Consider the following 10,440-nt stretch of genomic DNA (forward strand, 5'->3'; position numbering starts at 1 on the left):
TTCTCTCCTTCGCTTTCTGTTGTCCATGTTCAGTGTGGTACACACCTTTTCACCAAACAGCAGGGTGACTACTTGTCTCCCTTTAAATAGGCAGACTGACTGATTATGAGTTTGGAAACACCTGTGATGTCAATTAAATGACACACCTGAGTTAATCATGTCACTCTGGTCAAATAGTTTTCAATCTTTTATAGAGGTACCATCATTTTTGTCCAGGCCTGTTTCATTAGTTTGTTTTTTAAATAATTATGTTAATCAACAATTCAAAAGTAATGGCTGTTTTTGATTATTTAATTTTCAATAAATTTTTATTTATTGTTACTTTTGTGAGTTTCAAGTGATTTCAGTGAGAATTGTGGGTTTTTCCTTCTTTAACTGAGGGGTACCAACAATTTTGTCCACGTGTGTATATATATATATATATGGGCCAAGATACTTTTATTATAAATATAAAATTTTAATTTTATATATATATATATATATATATATATATATATATATGTATATATATGGCATGCCGTTTAGGAAATTATATATATAATGAAACTTGATATATATATAATGAAACTTGATATATATATAATGAAAGTCGATATATATATAACGAAACTTGATATATATATAATGAAACTTGATATATATATAATGAAAGTCGATATATATATAATGAAACTTGATATATATATAATGAAACTTGATATATATATATAATGAAAGTCGATATATATATAATGAAACTTGATATATATATAATGAAACTTGATATATATATAATGAAACTTGATATATATATATATATATATATATATATATATATATATATATCGACTTTCATTATATATATATCAACTTTCATTATATATATATCAAGTTTCATTATATATATATCGACTTTCATTATATATATATCAACTTTCATTATATATATATATCAAGTTTCATTATATATATATCAAGTTTCATTATATATATATCAAGTTTCATTATATATATATCGACTTTCATTATATATATATATATCAACTTTCATTATATATATATCAAATCTTTTTTTCCTACCGAGCCCCGGAAGGGACATGTCCGTATGGCGAAGCGACAATGAAGGACACTCACCCGGACGAGAATTTTATTGAGTTTTATTTTGAAATCGGCCTGAAATACACAGACATTCAAGCAGTGCGATGCGCTAAGAGTCTGCCATGCAGACCAGCGATCCTGATAATGGTAAGTTTTATTTCTCCAACATCCTGCTGTTATCCTACTATGAATACGCTAGCTACAACAGTCCCACATCAGTATTATGGACGTTCCGCCAGCTAACGCGGTCCGGACACCGGATCACTGATTAGAGGTTGGCGTTGAACTATTGTTTGCCAGCCAGTTAGCCGCTGGTAAGCTAACAAGCTATGAAACAACTCCTTATAAAACCGGAGGAAAGCAGCAGCAGCAATATTTCAGTCCAAGACCTGTATTCAGAACCTCCCACGCTGTTACACAATGACCCATTAATCATATTACTGAACTATATGGTTATCATTGAAATTTTCCTTGAAGAACCAGTGAACTCTTTGCGAACACATTTTAATTTATGTGTTGATTATGTTTCGTATCAGTAATACAAGTCTAAAAAACTGATTCAAATGATCAAGTTAACACAATGAAGTAAAGAGTACTGGTAATCTGCAGCTATTTTCATAATTTCAAGGTAAAATTCTGATGTGTGATTTTCTAGCTTTGCAGATGTGGAAATCCAATGCACTGATTTCTTATACACAGATGCTTTTGGTGTTTTTTGTTGTAAAATAAAACAAGGCATTTATCACTGTTGGAAATTATTACAGGTATTATTTGTAACACTTTCTAACATTGTATGGACAAAGCAATAAATCAGTTAATGGATAAAATCATTTGTATTACAGATGCTATCAACAGCATGTCTTGTTCATTTTATTTAGTTGTCGGCCTTGGATGATGAGGTCCAGTTACCAGGAGCACTAGTCTGCAGCTTACTGGTTCCGTCCTGCAGCTCCTCCACGCCGTCCTCCTCTCTACAGACCAAATCAAGTAAGATCTGTTTAGACTATGCAGACATCAACATGATCAGTATGTTATCTTTTGACCCATCCTAAAATCACAAAATAGAACATTTACTTTAAGTTAACTGTGTTTATGAAAATAGAAAATAATTACTGACAACTAGTACTTTTTGGTGCTTTTATGCAGGAAAAGGGAACCAGGAAGCTGCTGTGGATCCTCTGCAGTATCTGGAGAGGTCAGAGGAACGGTTCTTGGAACAGATCGGAAGACACCAAGACGTGACCTCTGCCATTCTCCAGAACATCCAGAAGATGAATGAAAACCTTGGTTGCACTGATGGGACGCATGGCGTCGGTGCTGGAGCAACTGTCCCAGAATTAAACTGCATTGTTGACTATTGGCTTTTCTAGAAAATAAATCTTTTTTAGTACTTCACCTGTTTTGTATTTTACTCATGCACTTTGGGTGAATAAACAGAAATTTGTGATGAGAGATGCAAATTTTGTCTATAATCTACAGAGACTTTATTCAGTGTTCAGTGCACACTTTTGTTACACACATTTTGACAGATAAGCAGTTGTGCTTTTCAAGCAGATTTTAGTCAGAAACATCAGTAGCATATGTTTTTTTTTACTGTTACACCAATCTAGGTAGATAAACTCCACTACTGCAGCAGATATATTATTGAAATGTGCTTCTATTATGTGTCTACATACACTGCTCACAAATAGTTATTCAACTTTTGGGTGAAATTGATGGAAAATATAAAAAGTGCATGCTTTAGTGATATATCATAAAAATAGGGTATTTAACTAGAAACATGCAATAGTGATTTCCTCATCTCAAAAAAATTTATTGAATCAAAAGCTAACAACAGTGGAGGGTATGTCACAATAAAAATGTCTCAGTTTGGACAGAACAGCAGCCTTCAGCTGAAATCCAGTACAATTGTGTCCCACCAGTGGCGTGATCATGGATGTGTCCAGGCAGCAGCTGACCTCTGCCTCGTAATTAGCCTTAAGACCAGCTATAAAGATAAACATAGATATTATCATTATCATCAACATATGGTGCATGTGTTTAACCTTTAAGCTATGTAGGGATGCAAATGTAGTCGAAGCTAAGTAGCTAAGCTAATGCTAACACATTCAGTGTTCAGAATCAAAACATCTCTAAAAATTACCTGTTTTCTCAAACGTAGTCGCCGTTCCCTGTGACAACCATGAAGACAGATAATCACAGAAGAGCTCATCTGAAGAGCAAATGTCCAATAAGGTTCCTGTTTTTGTTTGCCATGTCCTTCCAGGGCTCAGTAGGAAAAAGTCTGAATATATGGAATGAAACTTTGAATAGATGGAATGAAAATCTGAACATTCTATATTCCGACTTTCATTATATATATATCTCAACTTTCATTATATATATATCAACTTTCATTATATATATATCAAGTTTCATTATATATATATCAAGTTTCATTATATATATATCAAGTTTCATTATATATATATCGACTTTCATTATATATATATCAAGTTTCATTATATATATATCAAGTTTCATTATATATATATCGACTTTCATTATATATATATCAAGTTTCATTATATATATATATCAAGTTTCATTATATATATATCGACTTTCATTATATATATATCAAGTTTCATTATATATATATCAAGTTTCATTATATATATATCGACTTTCATTATATATATATCAAGTTTCATTATATATATATCGACTTTCATTATATATATATATCAAGTTTCATTATATATATATCGACTTTCATTATATATATATCAACTTTCATTATATATATATCAAGTTTCATTACATATATATCGACTTTCATTATATATATAATTTCCTAAACGGCATGCCATATATATATATATATATATATATATATATATATATATGTATACACAATATATATATATATATATATATATAAGGATTTTGTTCCACTTTCGTTAACTATTAAATTATATATATATATATATATATATATATATATATATATATATATATATATATATATATATACATATATATATATATATATATATCACGGGAGGGAACATTGAAAGTATTTTTCTGAGGCATTTGGAAAGTTGTTTGTGAGCGGTCATTAAGCAGCTAACCCCAGTAAACCCACGGAGGGAGGAACGACACCCGATGGAGTTGTGCTGCTGCCGCTGAATGCTCTGGGGCTCTCCATAGAGATTTTCATGGTACTTCTGGTTGTAAACATGAAGAAGGAAGGTGAGTGAGGAATGAAATATGAGCAGAGAAATGTAGAACAAGAAAAGCACTCAGAGACTGCAACACTCTGCCAAGACTGCTCATTCCCCAATATGGCATTGTCAGAAATGCAGCATTTGTTTATTAGTTATTGATGATCAGAAATCACAGCACCATAGAATGTGTCCATTTAATACAGATGTACCCACAAACAAAATGACCTTGTGCTGAGCACAGGCATGTGTTACGGATGTACATGTTATGTACAGATACCGAATCGTGTGACCTTAATATGTCGAAGGCGGTGCGAGTTGATGGGACTCAGAAACACCCCCACAATTTAATCAGTTGTGCCTTGTATCATTTCTGATGGATAAGTCCTGATAAGTCCTCAGTGGTGGATTTGTAGTAGAATCACAATCATGTGATCGTCAGGAGGCAGCTGATGTAGTGTTCACTTGTTGTCATGGTTACAGTGGCGTTGTGCTGCTATCTCACAATGATACAGAAATCTTTAACAAATCCGTGGAAATAGAATATAAGCCTCTGACCTTCCCTGAAAATTTCATCCAAATCCGTTCGTCTGTTTTTGAGTAATATTGCGAACGGACAGACAAACAGACGGACAAACCGATGTCTCATAACTCCACCGCATTCCTTGGTAATATTAATAATTGTAATTATAGTAATATTTAGCTGTTACTATAAAGGTCTTGACTTGTTGAAAGTGCAACAGGTATCATCATTAAATTTTTAGAACTATTTCTGCTCAACAGCCCCTGATTTTCCTGAAAGATTTATGGCAGAAAATATGAATATTTATGAGGATATTTGTTAAATTTCAGCTCAAGATATCAAACACATTCAGAGACAAATGTTTTATTTTAAAATGCCTGTAGACACACTTTAATTCTAAATTTGAACAGCAATATCTCAGAAACTATCAAAGGTTGAAACCTGAATCTGAAATATTGGACACATTGGCTATCAACTGATCTCTGATTATGGGTGGATTCAAATGTGGAAAAAAATGAAGCTGTCATGAAAAATTCTGTTTTTGAGTATGTCAAAACAAGCTAAAAGTGAGTTGACTGGCTTTTGTTTTTTACTATCTTGGAAAACAATTGATATATGAAGCTAAAATTTCCATTTTTGAGTAATGTTGCTAACAGACGTACGACGAATAAATAAACTGAAAATTTGTACGAAACATTTCATTTTAAAGCCGTAAATGAATTACAATACTGTAACGGTGCAAAGTTTGAATAAAAATAAACACCTATGTGTTTTCATTTGCTGAGTGTGAAGGGATACGGTGTTTATGTGTGATGCTGCAGATGATGACAAGGTGAGAATCAGGTCAGACTGGATGTTGTGACTCGAGTCCGAAGGGGTGCGAGGACCTTTTGCCACCTCCTGCTCCGAAAGCATGCGACACACACTCATAAACACTTACTGTGTGAGTCCTAATGGGGCTGGAGCGCCCTGCTGCGTATTAATAGAAACGGGCTCGATGGCAGTAATGAGGGTCTCTAGGAAAGTGGAGATGTGCTGAGATTAGGTGTCACACACTCGCATGCATGTATGCACACACACATGCGCGCGCATGCACGACGCACATGCACGACGCACATGCATGCATACATCAGCATATATGGACACCTGTAAAAGCTGCATATAGCACAGATTCACCGCTCAAGGTCACAGGCTAAACGTGAGCGTTTGGTTTCACGTGCGCACGTGATCAATCTCGTAAAGGCCGGAGGTCAGAGGTCGACTGCAGCCGACCAACACCTGCTGTAAACAGACGCACGCATGCACGCAAACACACACGCATGTTGATGCACAACACGCAGCTATTTCTGTCTGACACCTCTGATGATCAACAATCCATAATCCTCTAATCTCCTTCAGGCCTGAAACTAAGTCTGAAACAACAGAGAGCAGCAGGACAAAGGGAAGTGCAGCTGTGGAGATAAAATACAGTCACAGCTCCAAGAAAGAGTCAATAAAAAGACTGAATCTGAAGCTGGACGTCCCAGTTAAATATGCATCATTTAATTACTAAGTTTATATAATATTTTGTACAATTTTAATCCCCAGTATGTAAATTACTCAGGTGAATTCACACCATAAATAACACTGTCGGGTTTCAACCCCAATATTTAAACCATCTCATCTCATCTTATTTTTCTGCTGGAACTGGTGCAATGGCTGTTATTTTATACATACTATAAAAATAGAATACATACGCATACAAGCAGAGGGAGGACAAATAATCATAACATTTATGGATACTGTAGTTGTTTAATTTCAGAATTTATTGCTACTAGTTTTTTGTCTTAAATATTTTAAAGTATTCTTCATTATTAAGTACTCTTTACCTTTATGGAAAAAAGGGAATGGATGTCCCACATATTCATCATTTCATTCATTTTGAATTAACTTAAATTGTATTTTTTAATTACAATTTATTAATTATTTTCGCATGACACCTAAAAAAACATTTTAAGCTTACATTTGGTTATTTTGCTATTTTTTTCCTGTATTTGGGTTTGTACATAAACAGCGCCCTCCATAATTTTTGGCACTCCTGGTTAAAATGTGTCGAAAGCCTTAAAATAATTCAGTTTTTATTGCAGAAGCAAACTCTCACACTGAAAATTGTAGAAAAGTGTATTATAGGAGAAGATTGGGTGCTGTTTTGTTGGCAAAATGGGGTTGTACAAAGTATTAAAATCAGCGGTGCTAATAATTGTGGCCCACATGATTTGATGTAAAAGAATTATTTCTTAATGTGTGATTTTTTCCCCACTGAATAAATGCACTTGAATTAAAGGTTGGATTTTCCTCTTTTTTTCATTGTGGTCCTATATTATTTAGAAAAAAACTGAATTTATTAGAAGCTAAAGAACACGTCTTAACCAGGGGTGCCAATAATTATGGAGGGCGCTGTACATACATATATATTTTATTTAATTTATTAATTTTTTTGCTCATTTTTTTTCTTTATTTTAGTTTTACAGGGTTAAGCCATGCAGTACCAGTCAAAAGTTTGGACACACCTTCTCATTTGATGGTTTTTGTTTATTTTTATAACTATTTAGATTGTAGAGTCAAAAACTATGAATGAGGCTGCTCAGTTGTTGTATGATTTCCGACAGATAAGTCCCAATAAGGGACAGAGGTGAATCTGTAGTAGGATCACAATCATGTGATCATCAGCAGGCAGCTGACAGAGTATTCACTTGCTGTCATGGTTACAGTGACGCGGCGCTATCTGTGATACAGAAATCTTTAACAAATCCATGAATCCAGACTATAAGCTGCATCACTGTCAAAATCTAATCACTTGGTCCTTGTGTCATTTCTGACCTTCCCTGAAAATTTCATCCTAATCTGTCAGTCTGTTTTTTGAGTGATGTTGCTAACAGACAAACAAACAAACGTATGCTGATCGTCACATAACTCCCCCACCGTTCCTTGGTGGAGTAAATATGTGCTTTCTTTTGCAGTGTCTGTCATGTGTCAACACTACAGCATAAAATACTGCAGATACAGATCAGGAGCTTCACTAAATGCTCACATCAAACATCAAAATCAAGGAAAAGTAAAGATCTTAGTGGCTTCAAACCTGGCAGATGAAGCTGTGTGAGTATTTTTCAACCTGCTGATGACCACAATAGCATCTAGAGTTTAGGCAGAATGTTAAAAAAAAACACTTAAAACCTCAGCGAGCTCCAGGAAACGCATTACCGACGAGAGTGGTCAGAGGTCAGGTTGGTTGGAGCTGACAGAACGACGGTGACGACAGCAGCTCCGACTCATAACAACCTCAAGGTGTTTGGACTCACCAGAACCGGATCGGAAAGTCTTGTTTTGTTGTCTGACAGGGTCAGAATGTGGGTGTCAACACCAGGAATATATGGACTGAACCTGCCTTGTGTCAACACTAGTAGAGGATGCTGGGAATGTTTACTTCATGCACCTCAGGCTCTTTAATACCAGCGGTCATGCTTCGGATGCCACAGCAGGTCTGAGTGCAGCAGTTTACTGTCTGTAGCGGTCGGTTCCTGCAGGATCATGCAGCAGTCCAGTCGGTTGATCTGCATCCATTTTAGGACGTGGAGGAGGCTGGAAGCGTGAACATGCTGCTGACGAATCTGAAGGAATAATGTGATGAATCGTGTCAACGTGGAGCAGAATCCTCCAACATTTCACCAAGAGTGAGAATGGCTGAATCACTGGAATAAAAACAAACAAACCACAAAAAATTGTCCAAATCTGGCAACAAAGGTGCCAGAAAAATACTCTAACATTGAAAAAGTGTGAAAATTGTGACACACAGGGTGGCTGTGGATCAGGTGGTAGAGTGGGTCGTCCAATGATTGAAAGGTTGGCGGTTCGATTCCCGCTCTGACCTAGTCATGTGCTGTTGTGTCCTTGGGCAAGACACTTAACTTACCTTGCCTCCAGTGCCCTCACACTGGTGTGTGAATGTTGGTGGTGGTCAGAGAGGCCGTAGGTGCAGATTGGCAGCCACACTTCCGTCAGTCTGCCCCAGGCCAGCTGTGGCTACAAATGCAGCTTACCACCACCAGAGTGAGAATGTGTGACTGAATGAATAATGGACTCATTGTAAAGCGCTTTGGGTGTCTTGAAAAGTGCTATATAAATGTAACCATTATTAATCTGAGGGAAAATATCTGCAAAATTCTAATATTTTTAGCTGATTTAAATGCAGTTAAACTTATTGTGTGAATTTACCTGACAAATATACAAATTAGGGATTTAAACCTGACAAAATATTCTGTAAAATGCTAATGAAAATTAAATTAGTAATTAAATTAATCAAATTAAAGTGGCTCAATATCTGCTGTTATGTTTTGTTTTTTGGTTTGCAGGACTTAAACCTGATCATTCAACTAGGATCTGAGCGTGTGAGGAGGAACTTGAGCTTCACCTTCAGAGGCTTGAATGATTTTTTTTTTTACATCAGTGGATTTTGCAGCAGCAGCTCAGTCTGAAGCTGAACCACACACTGAGGCAGCGGTTCAGTCTATCATGTGTGCATGCCGGGATGTGTGTTCTCACGGATATGTGTCCGCAGGAATGCCAACTGCTCGCCACGAACAGGTGGAGCAGCACTGTGGCGAGGAAAAGCCTGCCAAACAGCAAACAGCAGCTCAGAGGAATCAGAGCTGGTCCTCGGGTTCAAGGTTAAAGATGGGAGGGAGGAGGGAGGAACGAGCACAACAATACAGGACGGCACTGACGGAGAAAAGAGTCTCTGCAGTGAGGTTACTGTCAATATAGGGATAATTCAGCTTCACTCCTCTGTTTTATTTGTTATAATCACGTCACCAAATTAACTGAGATGTGGAAATGTTTTACGAGAATCAAGTCCTGCAAAGCAAAAAACAAAACAAAACAAAAAAACAGGAATCAAAGCAGATATTGAACCACTGACTCATTTAATTACTAATTTAATTTTCATTAGTTTTTACATAATATTTAGTAGTAGTTTCATCCCCAATTTATAAATTCTCACAACAAATAACACTGTCTTAGCCCCAATATTTAAACCATCTTATCTTATTTTTCTACTGGAAGGCACTTCAGTGAATTGACTGGTATTTTATAAACACTACTCACAAAAAAATAGGAATATGTGGCTTTCAGATGAAATTTATCGAAAATGTAAAAAGTTCACGCTACAGTGGTATTATATCATGAAAGCAGGGCATTTCAGTAGAAGCATGTCATGGTAACGTCCTGCTCTCAGACAATTTATTGACACAAAATCCAACAACAGAAGTGGGTATGATGCAACAATAAATGTCAGTGTCTCAATAACTTGTCATGTGGCCTTGAGCATCAATGAGCTCGACAACGACGTCTGGTGCTGTTCACAAATCGACTTAATGTCTGCTGACGCATGGCGCCCAAGTCAAAACACAGATCTTTTTTTTGTTTGTTTTTTGCAGGATCTGGTGAGAGCAAATGGTTTATTTTTGATACATTTTTAAATGACACATGTAGAATAAAGTGATGATAAATTATCACAATCGTCGGTTTGGATTTGGTTCAGTTACCTAATGGTGCAGTACATCACAACTGATGTGTTCCTGGACAGACAGAAAGTTGAAA

This window comes from Acanthochromis polyacanthus, chromosome 15, assembly GCF_021347895.1.
Source record: "Acanthochromis polyacanthus isolate Apoly-LR-REF ecotype Palm Island chromosome 15, KAUST_Apoly_ChrSc, whole genome shotgun sequence".
Classification (NCBI taxonomy): Eukaryota; Metazoa; Chordata; class Actinopteri; family Pomacentridae; genus Acanthochromis; species Acanthochromis polyacanthus.